This window comes from Pleurodeles waltl, chromosome 3_1 (assembly GCF_031143425.1).
Source record: "Pleurodeles waltl isolate 20211129_DDA chromosome 3_1, aPleWal1.hap1.20221129, whole genome shotgun sequence".
Taxonomy (NCBI): Eukaryota; Metazoa; Chordata; class Amphibia; order Caudata; family Salamandridae; genus Pleurodeles; species Pleurodeles waltl.
The window spans coordinates 1563269440-1563283290 of NC_090440.1; positions in this window are offsets into that span (position 1 = coordinate 1563269440).

Here is a 13851-nt window from a genome sequence, read left to right on the forward strand (position 1 = left end):
CAGAACTGCCAATTTGGCTTCATAGCATGCGTTTCCCCGCAGTAGGCCATAGGCTGTGTAGTTGCTGCATGGTGGGTGCCGCCCTAAACCAGTAGTGCTGGTCTGGCAGCTGCTGAGGATTCCTTGATCTTCTCACTAGTCTCCAGCTGGTGCTGCAGCCACCCCCGCCTGTGGATCACAGGTCGCAGTAGTGTCAGCTCCGGGAGAGGAGGGCCCTTCGGCCACCAGTGTCCATCTCCCACACCACCTATTGACGCTAAGCCCCATCAGGGGCAGGTCACAGTGCTGTGCCCGCAGCCGATGATGTTCAAGTGACCCTGCGTCGAAGGGCACAGTAGGCCACAGCCTTTGCTGTTGCCTTTGCTTCTCCTCGGGTCCTCCAGAGTCTTGGGCTGCTTTACTGGGCTCCTTCTAGTCTCAACATACTCCAGAGATTGCCCCGGGGGAAGGGACTATGAGTTGCACTGATGCCAGCACCTGGTGTGCACGGGTGTAGAAGCATCACAGAAGTGCACCTAGCAGACCGTAATCTTGACCATACCCCACTTTGTTACAACTTTCTTTTTCGCTTTATAACAGTAGTACATATACCATTTCAACAAAACTAGAGCGCTGCAAAGGTGAGTAGCCAAAGCAGTATACATTTTTATAAAACATCCCAGCAGCCAGGGGTACACTTAGCACAAAGAAGGGTAGACCAGATCTCTATTCTCCCCCTAATCTATTTTGTTGTGATCACGTATAGCAAATTGTTCCTGGGTTCTCCCTTTCAAGGCAGTCAATTGTTTTGGGGATCTGAGACTTTCGCCAGCATTTCTGTCTACTGTGCCAGATCACCCGTTACTTTATCATCTCAACAAAATTGTTTAATGCAGCATTCATCACTCAAGGCTCATCCTATTAGGTCTCTTTTCCATTTGTTTGTCCTTGGGGAATCCAGAGGGACCCAGTGTATTGCAGTCTGTCTCTTTCCCACTACAGTACCCAGTGTCCACTTTCGTAACCTTATTTTACAGTTTGGGTCTTTGACTATATACTCAGCAAGCATGTTTTAATCGATTTTGTCATTGACAGCCCCATTATTCCATTAGGAAGCGTCACCATCTCATTCCCTAAAAACGTGATTCTGAGAAACCCCCACATTATGTGTAACAAGTCTGCAACTGGTGTACCACACCAACTGCAGAGTGAAAGTCTGCCTGGATAAATCAAAGCAAGCTTCTGGGGTGTTAGGTATGTTCTGTGGAGATAATGAAATTGTGTTAGTTTGAAGTGACCACTGGAGGAAATATGTTTGACCTGTTCACATACCTGTTTCTATTCTGAATGTGTCAAGTGGTCTGGGCAGGTAGTCAGTTATCCAGTGTTCTCTAGTCTTATAAGTGTCTCCCCCCTCCCTGGTGCATCAAGTATCATAAATAGCACCAAGAAACATAATGCCCCACTTGTGGTTATCTGCTTGTGCAAGACCGGGGGAAAGTCAAAATTCCAATCTGATCACGATGGAGTGTGGAACATATAGACCAAGTTAGTACTTCTGAACAGTTATCTTCTCAAGTCCGGCACTAAGAGTTCCATTTGCATTGGAGGAGAACGCGAGGAGGAGGCTACTAGCACATCTGTTGTTGGTGGAGCCTCACGTTGATTACTTCAGTATGGCCTCTCAGTGATACAAGCAAAGGGTCTAAGTCCTAGGGGGAGGGGCACCTCTTGGGGATCAGGACTCAGTCCAATATAGACCAGCAGCAGGGTTCAGGCAGGTCCAGTTCCAGCTGGCCAGCTTGACAGTTGCAGGGAGGCCTTTGGAAGCTTGTGTCCCTGTGTCTCACACAGGAGGTCGGCCAACTGATTCTTGCAGTCACTCCGGGTAGCCTGGCTTCAAAGCAACCAAGTCAAATCTTCCTGCTTCTGACAGCAAGGCAGTCCTTCATGCAGCATGGCAGTCCTTCTGGCGGTATGGCAGTCCTTCTTCTGAATCTTCCACAGATCCAGGTGTATTTTGATAAGTGGTTCTGAAGCTTTCATTTCCATACCTGGTACCAGCCTTTGTGTAAGGGAATTCCCTAAACTACCCTCAAAACTGGTTCTGGTCAGTTCTTCCCCTTCCTCTGGTCTTAGCTCCAAACTGTCTACGTGGACAACGGCAAAGGCACGCCTGGTGTTAGGTTGCTTTGTGTGTGCTGTGGGCAAGGTCCTTTGAAATTTAATGAAGGCAGTGTACAGCTTGTCCCCAGCCATCCTGCCAGGGAGACCCTCTCCTAGGTACACCCAGGCCCCATTGTTCACTGTCAGAGCCCAATATACATTCTTGATTGGGGAACCATGAAAAGGCCCAGACAGTTGGAAGCTCCTATCAAGGCCTCAGACTATTTGTGCAGAAAAAATAACAACTTTCTAAACATGGCATTTTCAAAATACAATATAGAATCAGACGTTACCATTAAAGAGTATTTTAAATTACAATTAATTGGGAGTATAAACAGTATTTCTCTATATGAAGTTAGCACGTAATAACTGAAATAACCCAGTGTTAGTCTATGGGAAAGACAGGACGCACAGCAGCAAAAAATGACTTTAGGAGTTTTCACTGCCAGGACATGTAAAATTTAAACCAAGAAGCCCTACTTTTTTATATACCATGCACCCTGCCCTTTGCGCCTGTAGGGCCTATGTTAGGGAGACATATAAGCATAATTACAAGTATTATTATAAAGGAAGGTCTAGGCCTGGCAAAAGGATTATTTTACTTGGTTGAAATGGAAATTTAAAACTGCACTATAGGCTGCAGTGGAAGGCCTGAGACAGGTTTCGAAGGACTTCTTTAGGGGGTGGCACAATGAGTGCTGCACCTCATGAGTACCGTTTAATTCACAGGCCTTGGGACCATGTGGTACCATATACTAGGGACTTAAAAGTATCAATCAGTCTATTTTTACCGTGTTTTGAAGGGAAAGCACAAGCACTCTACCACTGGGTAGCAGGGAAAAAGTGCACAGAATCCTAAAAGCCAACAGAAATGAGTTCAGCAAAAGAAGGCAAAAATCTGGAATGACCCTCCAGAAAGGGCCAGGTCCAACAGTGCCTATCTGTAAAGGCAAAGGTGATATGTGAGGAAAGTATGTCATGAACGGGGACTTAAAACTCATTTGAACAATAAAGGTCTTTTAACTGGCTTGATGGTGATATTCGTTAGGAGAGGTAGGTCATGTAGTAGATCAGGGAGCATGGTAGGGAAGATTTGATCATCGAAGGTGGCATCGAACAACCTCCCACATCATATCAGAGCCTCACCCACCTGTTCAGAGCTACAATACTGTAGGAAGTTGGCTCTGTATGTACTATTTCACAGTAAGAAATAGCATGCACAGAGTCCAAGGGTTCCCCTTAGAGGTAAGATAGTGGCAAAAAGAGATAATTCTAATGCTCTATTTTGTGGTAGTGTGGTCGAGCAGTAGGCTTATCAGAGGGTAGTGTTAAGCATTTGTTGTACACACACAGGCAATAAATGAGGAACACACACTCAAAGCAATTCCAGGCCAATAGGTTTTTATATAGGAAAATATATTTTCTTAGTTTATTTTAAGAACCACAGGTTCAAGATTTACAAACAATACTTTAAATGAAAGATATTTCACTTAGGAACTTTAGGAACTTTGAATTAGCAAAATAGCATATACAGTTTTCACACAAATGGCAATAAGCTATTTTAAAACTGGACACTGCAATTTTCAACAGTTCCTGGGGGAGGTAAGTGTTTGTTAGTTTTGCAGGTAAGTAAACCACCTACAGGGTTCAAAGTTGGGTCCAAGGTAGCCCACCATTGGGGGTTTAGGGCAACCCCAAAGTTACCACACCAGCTGCTCAGGGCCGGTCAGGTGCAGAGGTCAAAGTGGTGCCCAAAACACATAGGCTTCAATGGAGAAGGGGGTGCCCCGGTTCCAGTCTGCCAGCAGGTAAGTACCCGCGTCTTCGGAGCTCAGACCAGGGGGGTTTTGTAGGGCACCGGGGGGGACACAAGTCAGCACAAAAAGTACACCCTCAGCGGCACGGGGCTGCCGGGTGCAGAGTGCAAACAGGCATCGGATTTGCAATGTAGTTCAATGGGAGACCCAGGGGTCTCTTCAGCGAAGCAGGCAGGCAAGGGGGGGGGGCTCCTCGGGGTAGCCACCACCTGGGCAAGGGAGAGGGTCCCCTGGGGGTCAGTCCTGCACTGAAGGTCGGATCCTTCAGGTCCTGGGGGTTGCGGGTGCAGTGTCCTTACCAGGCGTCGGGTTCTTAGAAGCAGGCAGTCGCGGTCAGGGGGAGCCTCTGGATTCCCTCTGCAGGCGTCGCTGTGGGGGCTCAGAGGGGTCAACTCCGGCTACTCACGGGCTCGCAGTCGCCGGGGAGTCCTCCCTGTAGTGTTGGTTCTCCACAAGTCGAGCCGGGGGCGTCGGGTGCAGAGTGCAAAGTCTCACGCTTCCGGCGGGAAACGTGTGTTCTTTCAAAGTTGCTTCTTTGTTGCAAAGATGTTTCTTCCTTGGAGCAGAGCCGCTGTCCTCAGGAGTTCTTGGTCCTTTCAGATGCAGGGTAGTCCTCTGAGGCTTCAGAGGTCGCTGGACCCTGTGGAACACGTCGCTGTTGCAGTTTTTCTTGAAGTGGGGAGACAGGCCGGTAGAGCTGGGGCCAAAGCAGTTGGTGTCTCCGTCTTCTCTGCAGGGCTTTCAGGTCAGCAGTCCTTCTTCGTCTTAGGTTGGAGGAATCTGTTTTCCTAGGTTCTGGGGGCCCCAAAATACTCAATTTAGGGGTGTGTTTAGGTCTGGGGGGTTAGTAGCCAATGGCTACTAACCCTGAGTGTGGCTACACCCTCTTTGTGCCTCCTCCCTGAGGGGAGGGGGGCACATCCCTAATCATATTGGGGGAATCCTCCATCTGCAAGATGGAGGATTTCTAAAAGTCAGTCACCTCAGCTCAGGGCACCTTAGGGGCTGTCCTGACTGGCCAGTGACTCCTCTTTGTTTTTCTCATTATCTCCTCCGGCCTCGCCGCCAAAAGTGGGCCCGTGGCCGGGGGGGGGGGGGGCGGGCAACTCCACTAGCTGGAGTGCCCTGGGGTGCTGTAACAAAGGGGGTGAGCCTTTGAGGCTAACCGCCAGGTGTTACAGTGCCTGCAGGGGGAGGTGAGAAGCACCTCCACCCAGTACAGGCTTTGTTACTAGCCACAGAGTGACAAAGGCACTCTCCCCATGTGGCCAGCAACATGTCTGGTGTGTGGCAGGCTGCTAAAACTAGTCAGCCCACACTGGAAGTCGGGTATGGTTTCAGGGGGCATCTCTAAGATGCCCTCTGGGGTGTATTTTACAATAAAATGTACACTGGCATCAGTGTGCATTTATTGTGCTGAGAAGTTTGATACCAAACTTCCCAGTTTTCAGTGTAGCCATTATGGTGCTGTGGAGTTCGTGTATGACAGACTCCCAGACCATATATTCTTATGGCTACCCTGCACTTACAATGTTTAAGGTTTTGCTTAGACACTGTAGGGGCATAGTGCTCATGCACCTATGCCCTCATCTATGGTATAGTGCACCCTGCCTTAGGGCTGTAAGGCCTGCTAGAGGGGTGACTTATCTATGCCATAGGCAGTGTGAGGTTGGCATGGCACCCTGAGGGGAGTGCCATGTCGACGTAGTCATTTTCTCCCCATCAGCACACAGAAGCTGCAAGCAGTGTGTCTGTGCTGAGTGAGGGGTCCCCATGGTGGCATAAAACATGCTGCAGCCCTTAGAGACCTTCCCTGGCATCAGGGCCCTTGGTACCAGGGGTACCAGTTACAAGGGACTTACCTGGATGCCAAGGTGTGCCAATTGTGGAAACAAAGGTACAGGTTAGGTAAAGAACAGTGGTGCTGGGGCCTGGTTAGCAGGCCTTAGCACACTTTCAAATCATAACTTGGCATCAGCAAAGGCAAAAAGTCAGGGGGTAACCATGCCAAGGAGGCATTTCCTTACACAACCCCCCTTCCCCCAAACGAAAGAGGATGAGACTAACCTTTCTCAAGAGAGTCTTTATTTTTTAAGTGGAAGAACCTGGAAAGGCCATCTGCATTGGCATGGGCAGTCCCAGGTCTGTGTTCCACTATAAAGTCCATTCCCTGTAGGGAGATGGACCACCTCAACAGTTTTGGATTTTCACCTTTCATTTGCATTAGCCATCTGAGAGGTCTGTGGTCAGTCTGAACTACAAAGTGAGTACCAAAGAGGTATGGTCTCAGCTTCTTCAGGGACCAAACCACAGCAAAGGCCTCCCTCTCAATGGCACTCCAACGCTGCTCCCTGTGGAGCAACCTCCTGCTAATGAAAGCAACAGGCTGGTCAAGGCCATCATCATTTGTTTGGGACAAAACTGACCCTATCCCATGTTCAGAGGCATCAGTCTGCACAATGAACTGCTTGGAGTAATCTGGAGCTTTGAGAACTGGTGCTGTGCACATTGCTTGTTTCAGGGTGTCAAAGGCCTGTTGGCATTCTACAGTCCAGTTTACCTTCTTGGGCATTTTCTTGGAGATAAGTTCTGTGAGGGGTGTCACTATGGATCCATATCCCTTCACAAACCTCCTGTAGTACCCAGTCAAGCCAAGGAATGCCCTGACTTGAGTTTGGGTTTTTGGAGCTGCCCAGTCCAGAATAGTCTGGATCTTGGGCTGGAGTGGCTGAACTTGGCCTCCACCTACAAGGTGTCCCAAGTAAACCACAGTTCCCTGCCCTATCTGACATTTGGATGCCTTGATAGAGAGGCCTGCTGCTTGCAGAGCCTTCAGAACCTTCTTCAGGTGGACCAGGTGATCCTGCCAGCTGGAGCTAAAGACAGCAATATCGTCAAGATAGGCTGCACTAAAGGACTCCAAGCCAGCAAGGACTTGATTCACCAACCTTTGGAAGGTGGCAGGGGCATTCTTTAAACCAAAGGGCATAACAGTGAACTGATAGTGCCCATCAGGTGTGGAGAATGCTGTCTTTTCTTTTGCTCCTGGTGCCATTTTGATTTGCCACTACCCTGCTGTCAAGTCAAAGGTACTTAAGTATCTGGCAGCACCTAGCTTATCAATCAATTCATCTGCCCTTGGAATGGGATGGGCATCTGTCTTGGTGACAGAATTAAGTCCTCTGTAGTCCACACAGAACCTCATCTCCCTCTTTCCATCTTTGGTGTGAGGTTTGGGGACTAAGACCACTGGGCTAGCCCAGGGGCTGTCGGAGTGCTCAATGACTCCCAATTCCAGCATCTTGTGGACTTCCACTTTGATGCTTTCCTTAACTTGGTCAGACTGTCTGAGAATTTTGTTTTTGACAGGCATGCTGTCTCCTGTGTCCACATCATGGGTATACAGGTGTGTCTGACCGGGGTTAGGGAAAAGAGCTCAGCAAACTGTTGCAGGACCTTCCAGAGAGGGTGTCTGAATAGATCACTCCATCAACTGAGCCATCTTTAGGGTCTGTGGAGAGGAGATCAGGGAGAGGTTCACTCTCAGCTTCCTGGTCCTCATCTGTTACCATCAACAGATTCACATCTGCCCTGTCATGGAAGAGTTTGAGGCGGTTCACATGGATCACCCTTTTGGGGGTCCTGCTAGTGCCTAGGTCCACCAGGTAGGTGACCTGACTCTTCTTCTCTAGCACTGGGTAAGGGCCACTCCATTTGTCCTGTAGTGCCCTGGGAGCCACAGGCTCCAGAACCCAGACTTTCTGCTCTGGCTGAAACTCAACCATAGCAGCCTTTTGGTCATACCACATCTTCTGGAGTTGTTGGCTGGCCTCAAGGTTTTTCCATGCCTTTTCCATGTACTCTGCCATCCTTGAACGTAGGCCTAGTACATAGTCCACTATATCTTGTTTAGGCTCATGAAGAGGTCTCTCCCAGCCTTCTTTTACAAGAGCTAGTGGTCCCCTTACAGGATGGCCAAACAGAAGTTCAAAGGGGGAAAACCCTACTCCCTTCTGAGGCACCTCTCTGTAGGCGAAAAGCAGACAGGGCAAGAGGACATGCCATCTCCTTTTGAGTTTTTCAGGGAGACCCATGATCATGCCTTTCAATGTCTTGTTAATCCTTTCTACAAGACCATTAGTTTGTGGATGGTATAGTGTGGTGAATTTGTAAGTCACCCCATACTCATTCCACATATGTTTCAGGTATGCTAACATGAAGTTGGTACCTCTGTCAGACACCACCTCCTTAGGAAATCCCACTCTGGTAAAAATACCAATGAGTGCTTTGGCTACTGCAGGGGCAGTAGTCGACCTAAGGGGAATTGCTTCAGGGTATCTAGTAGCATGATCCACTACTACTAGTATGTATTGGTTTCCTGAGGCTGTGGGAGGTTCAAGTGGACCCACTATGTCCACACCCACTCTTTCAAAGGGGACCCCCACCACTGGAAGTGGAATGAGGGGGGCCTTTGGGTGTCCACCTGTCTTACCACTGGCTTGACAGGTGGCACAGGAGACACAAAACTCCTTGACCTTCTGGGACATGTTGGGCCAATAGAAATGGTTGACTAATCTCTCCCACGTCTTGGTCTGTCCCAAATGCCCAGCAAGAGGAATATCATGAGCTAAGGTCAGAATGAACTCCCTAAACTCCTGAGGCACTATCACTCTCCTAGTGGCACCAGGTTTGGGATCTCTTGCCTCAGTGTAAAGGAGTCCATCTTCCCAATAGACTCTATGTGTTCCTGTTATTTTTCCTTTGGACTCTTCAGAAGCTTGCTGCCTAAGGCCTTCAAGAGAGGGACATGTTTCTTGCCCCTTACACAACGGTTCCCTTGAGGGTCCCCCTGGGCCTAGGAGCTCAACCTGATAAGGTTCTAACTCCAGTGGCTCAGTTCCCTCAGAGGGCAGAACTTCTTCCTGAGAAGAGAGGTTCTCTTTCTCTTGTTGTGTGGAAGCTGGTTCCCCAGTCTTCTTTCCTTTTCTCTTGGAGGGTTGGGCCCTTTTTCCAGGCTCCAACACCACTTTTTCACCCTGAGCCTTGCACTGTGCTCTTGTCTTGACACACACCAGTTCAGGAATACCCAGCATGGCTGCATGGGTTTTGAGTTCTACCTCAGCCCATGCTAAGGACTCCAGGTCATTTCCAAGCAAACAGTCTACAGGGATATTTGAGGAGACCACCACCTGTTTCAGGCCATTGACCCCTCCCCACTCCAAAGTTACCATAGCCATGGGATGTACTTTAGTCTGATTGTCAGCGTTGGTGACTGGATAAGTTTGTCCAGCCAGGTATTGACCAGGGGAAACCAGTTTCTCTCTCACCATGGTGACACTGGCACCTGTATCCCTCAGGCCTTCTACACTTGTCCCATTAATTAAGAGTTGCTGCCTGTATTTTTGCATATTAGGGGGCCAGGCAGCCAGTGTGGCTAAATCCACCCCACCCTCAGAGACTAATGTAGCTTCAGTGTGAACTCTGATTTGCTCTGGGCACACTGTTGAACCCACTTGGAGACTGGCCATTCCAGTGTTAGCTGGAGTAGAGTTAGAAGTGGAACCTTTCTTGGGACAGGCCTTGTCTCCAATTTGGTGTCCTTGCTGATTACAGCTACGACACCAAGCCTTTTTGGGATCAAAGTTGTTACCCTTGTACCCAAAATTGGATTGTGATGAGGCTCTGGACCCTCCCTCCTGAGCAGGTTTTTGGGGCCCTATAGAAGACTCTTTACTTTTTCCCTTGGATGTCTCAACACTCTTCCCCTGGCGAGTCTTTGTGACCCCTTTCTTTTGGTCACCCCCTGTGGAAGTCTTGGTCACCCTAGTCTTGTCCCAATGGTCCGCCTTCTTTCCCAATTCTTGGGGAGAAATTGGTCCTAGGTCTACCAGATGCTGATGCAGTTTATCATTGAAACAATTACTTAACAGGTGTTCTTTCACAAATAAATTGTACAGCCCATCATAATCATTTACACCACTGCCTTGAATCCAACCATCCAGTGTTTTTACTGAGTAGTCAACAAAATCAACCCAGGTCTGGCTCGAGGATTTTTGAGCCCCCTTGAACCTAATTCTATACTCCTCAGTGGAGAATCCGAAGCCCTCAATCAGGGTAGCCTTCATGAGGTCATAGGATTCTGCATCTTTTCCAGAGAGTGTCAGGAGTCTATCCCTACACTTTCCAGTGAACATTTCCCAAAGGAGAGCACCCCAGTGAGATCTGTTTACTTTTCTGGTTGCACAAGCCCTCTCAAAAGCTGTGAACCATTTGGTGATGTCATCACCATCTTCATATTTAGTTACAATCCCTTTTGGGATTTTCAACATGTCAGGAGAATCTCTGACCCTATTTATGTTGCTGCCACCATTGATGAGACTTAGGCCCATCTCTTGTCTTTCCCTTTCTATGGCTAGGATCTGTCTTTCCAAAGCCAATCTTTTGACCATCCTGGCTAACTGGAGGTCATCTTCATTGAGGCTGCCCTCAATGCTTCCAGAGTTGCTGGACTCTCCTGTGAGAGAAGCAGCATCTCTGACTATCACTTATGGAGACAGGGTTTGAGGGACCCTGTTCTCCCTAACTAGGAGTGGGGGTGGGAAATCCTCCACATCACTAGCTTCCCACTCTGGGAAGGTATCCTCAGAGGGGTTGTTCTTAGCAAACTCTGCCAAAAGCTCCTGGAGCTGTACTTTGGTAGGGTTTGAACCTGTTTTATTTTTTTTGATTTTGCAGAGAGACCTTAACTCTGACATCCTAAGATGCAGGTAAGGGGTGAGTTTGAGTTCCATCACAATCTCTTCTGCAGCAGACATTATGGGGGTCATGACAGCCACTTTAACACTTCGCCCGCCACAGCGGTACAGACAAGCATCGCGGCTGTCACCGCCAACAGACAGGCGGGAGACAATGCACCGCCCACAGTATCACAACAGGCCAATCCGCCACCTTTTCCGGGGCAGATTCACCGTGGATAAAAACACGACGGAAACAGCTTTTGCTATGGGAAAACGCTCACCTTAACATATCCCACGAGGAACGACGACTCCATGGACCCGGAACTCCATATACTACCTACCCTTGTCTTTCTGCTCCTTCACGACCAACAGCGACGTAGGCGCAGAAGATACCGGTGAGTACAGCACCTACGACACGGGGAGGGGGGAGGCAAAAGTTAGGGGCACACCCACCAAACACCCCCACCCTCGCATATTACAACATACACACCAATGCAGTCACAAACATCACAGTAACAACCCACAATTCCCCCGGAAGAATGCAAAGACAATGCGAATTTCGGACAAACTTTGTAATGTGCCAATATACATGTCATACAAAAATAAACAAATATATGTATACTAAAATCACTCTTATTTACATATATACAATCCGAGAAGTAGTGCAGATATGTACACAACAATGTCCGTGCACAAACAGTCCAAAAATACATGGGCGAGGCCCACAATAGATACCTGACCAAAATCGGAGAGAACACTGCCAGGGCATCAGATAGAAACACTACAGGCACCTCAGGGGGAAGGGAAGGGCGGGCACCTCAGCCACATAAACGCAAAGCCAGATCCACGACGGGGCTCCATGCCCATTGATGTATCCTGGGGAGTGCAAAGCCACTGTCTCTCAAGTCTATACAGTGGGTGGGTTGCCCACTGTTACATCCTGGGGAGTGCAAAGCCACAGTCTCTCAAGTCTATACAGTGGGTGAATTGCCCACTGTCACATCCTGGGGAGTGCAAAGCCACAGTCTCTCAAGTTGATTCAGGTCCATACTGGTACTGGGGGGTGACTGGTGCCCAGACTGGATGAGTCTCCCCGTGAATGGTAGTGTCCTGTCACTGTCCCAGCTGCTCATGGGATAAGGATGCCTGATGTGGCGGGCCATTCATTCCTACCCGGTGCATTGCCCTCTTCAGCGGTGCTTTGACATGGCGGTCTTTGGCCTCTTCAGCGGTGCTTTGACATGGCGTTTCAGGACTGTTCAGCTGTGCTATGACATGGCGGTCTTTGCCCTCTTCAGCTGTGCTTTGACATGGCGGTCTTTGCCCTCTTCAGCGGTGCTATGACTTGGCGTTTCAGGACTGTTCAGCAGTGCTTTGACATGGCGGTCTTTGCCCTCTTCAGCGGTACTTTGACATGGCGTTTCAGGACTGTTCAGCGGTGCTATGACATGGCGGTCTTTGCCCTCTTCAGCGGTGCTTTGACATGGCGGTCTTTGCCCTCTTCAGCGGTGCTATGACATGGTGTTTCAGGACTGTTCAGCGGTGCTTTGACATGGCGGTCTTTGCCCTCTTCAGCGGTGCTTTGACATGGCGGTCTTTGCCCTCTTCAGCGGTGCTATGACATGGCGTTTCAGGACTGTTCAGCGGTGCTTTGACATGGCGGTCTTTGCCCTCTTCAGCGGTGCTTTGACATGGCGGTCTTTGGCCTCTTCAGCGGTGCTATGACATGGCGGTCTTTGCCCTCTTCAGCGGTGCTATGACATGGCGTTTCAGGACTGTTCAGCGGTGCTTTGACATGGCGGTCTTTGCCCTCTTCAGCGGTGCTTTGACATGGCGGTCTTTGCCCTCTTCAGCGGTGCTATGACATGGCGTTTCAGGACTGTTCAGCGGTGCTTTGACATGGCGGTCTTTGCCCTCTTCAGCGGTGCTTTGACATGGCGGTATTTGCCCTCTTCAGCGGTGCTTTGACATGGCGGTTCTGATACGGACATTGGTGTGTGGCATGACGATTTCCACACTGGACATTGGTGTGTGGCATGATGATTTCCACACTGGACATTGGTGTGTGGCATGACGTTCCATCATTGCCCAGCGGGGCTGTGGCATCCTGGCCCCGCCTGGGCTGTGACTCTGGCAGTGGACTCTGGACCAGTGACGATACTTGAGCCCTCCTGGGCTGTGACTCTGGCGGTGTTCTCTGGACCAGTGATAATACTTGAGCCCTCCTGGGCTGTGACTCTGGCGGTGGTCTCTGGACCAGTGACGATACTTGAGCCCTCCTGGGCTGTGACTCTGGCGGTGTTCTCTGGACCAGTGACGATACTTGAGCCCTCCTGGGCTGTGACTCTGGCGGTGGTCTCTGGACCAGTGACGACGGTGCTGGCGGTTGTGTCTGGACCGCCGGAAATGATGGCACACTTCTCCGCCGTGACACTCACAACAGGCTGGGCAGACTTCCTCTGGACCTTCCCCACCTTTTTTGGAGTTACAGCTGACTCACCAATCGCCTTCGATCCCATTTCACTTGTTGTCCCACCAGGAGTCTTGCCACGGTCCCGTCGTCCACTCTCCAATTTCGGAGCCTTTACAGGGGGTGGGCTGCCTGTGCCTTGGCTCCGGGTCCTACTGCCTGCCCTGCTGGACGGTGCACTCCACAAACCTTGAACAGGCACCACTGGTCCTGGAGGCTTTTTGGCTGAGGCGCTACGACGGGACTGATGAATTGGCAGGGGGGGCAAAAAGGTCAATTTGACAGAGGGACAGTTTCTGACGAACACTGGGATGGGTAGCTGGAGGAGGTCTGGGAGTGGAGGAAGAGGAGGTGGTTGTAGGAGGTGTCACTTTAGCTGTTTTGGGTGCAGGTGCAGGTACTGGAGGTTGTCGTGAAGTGGATGGATGTTGGGTGAGTGATTGCCGGCGTTTGGGTACTTTGGGAGGGGGCGTCACAGACACACTGGGAGAGGACACAGGGGACGTGTAAATGGCAGTGGAGGTGGTGAGTGCAGGTGAGCGGCGTGTGGTGCTGGGTGTCCTGGTGCGAATCCTAGTGCCTGTAGATGTGGTGCATGCAAGTGTGTGTGTAGACGAGACTGGGAGGGAGGAGGGAGAAGAGGAGTAGGGGGACACAGTTGAGACAGTGGATGTTGCTGTGT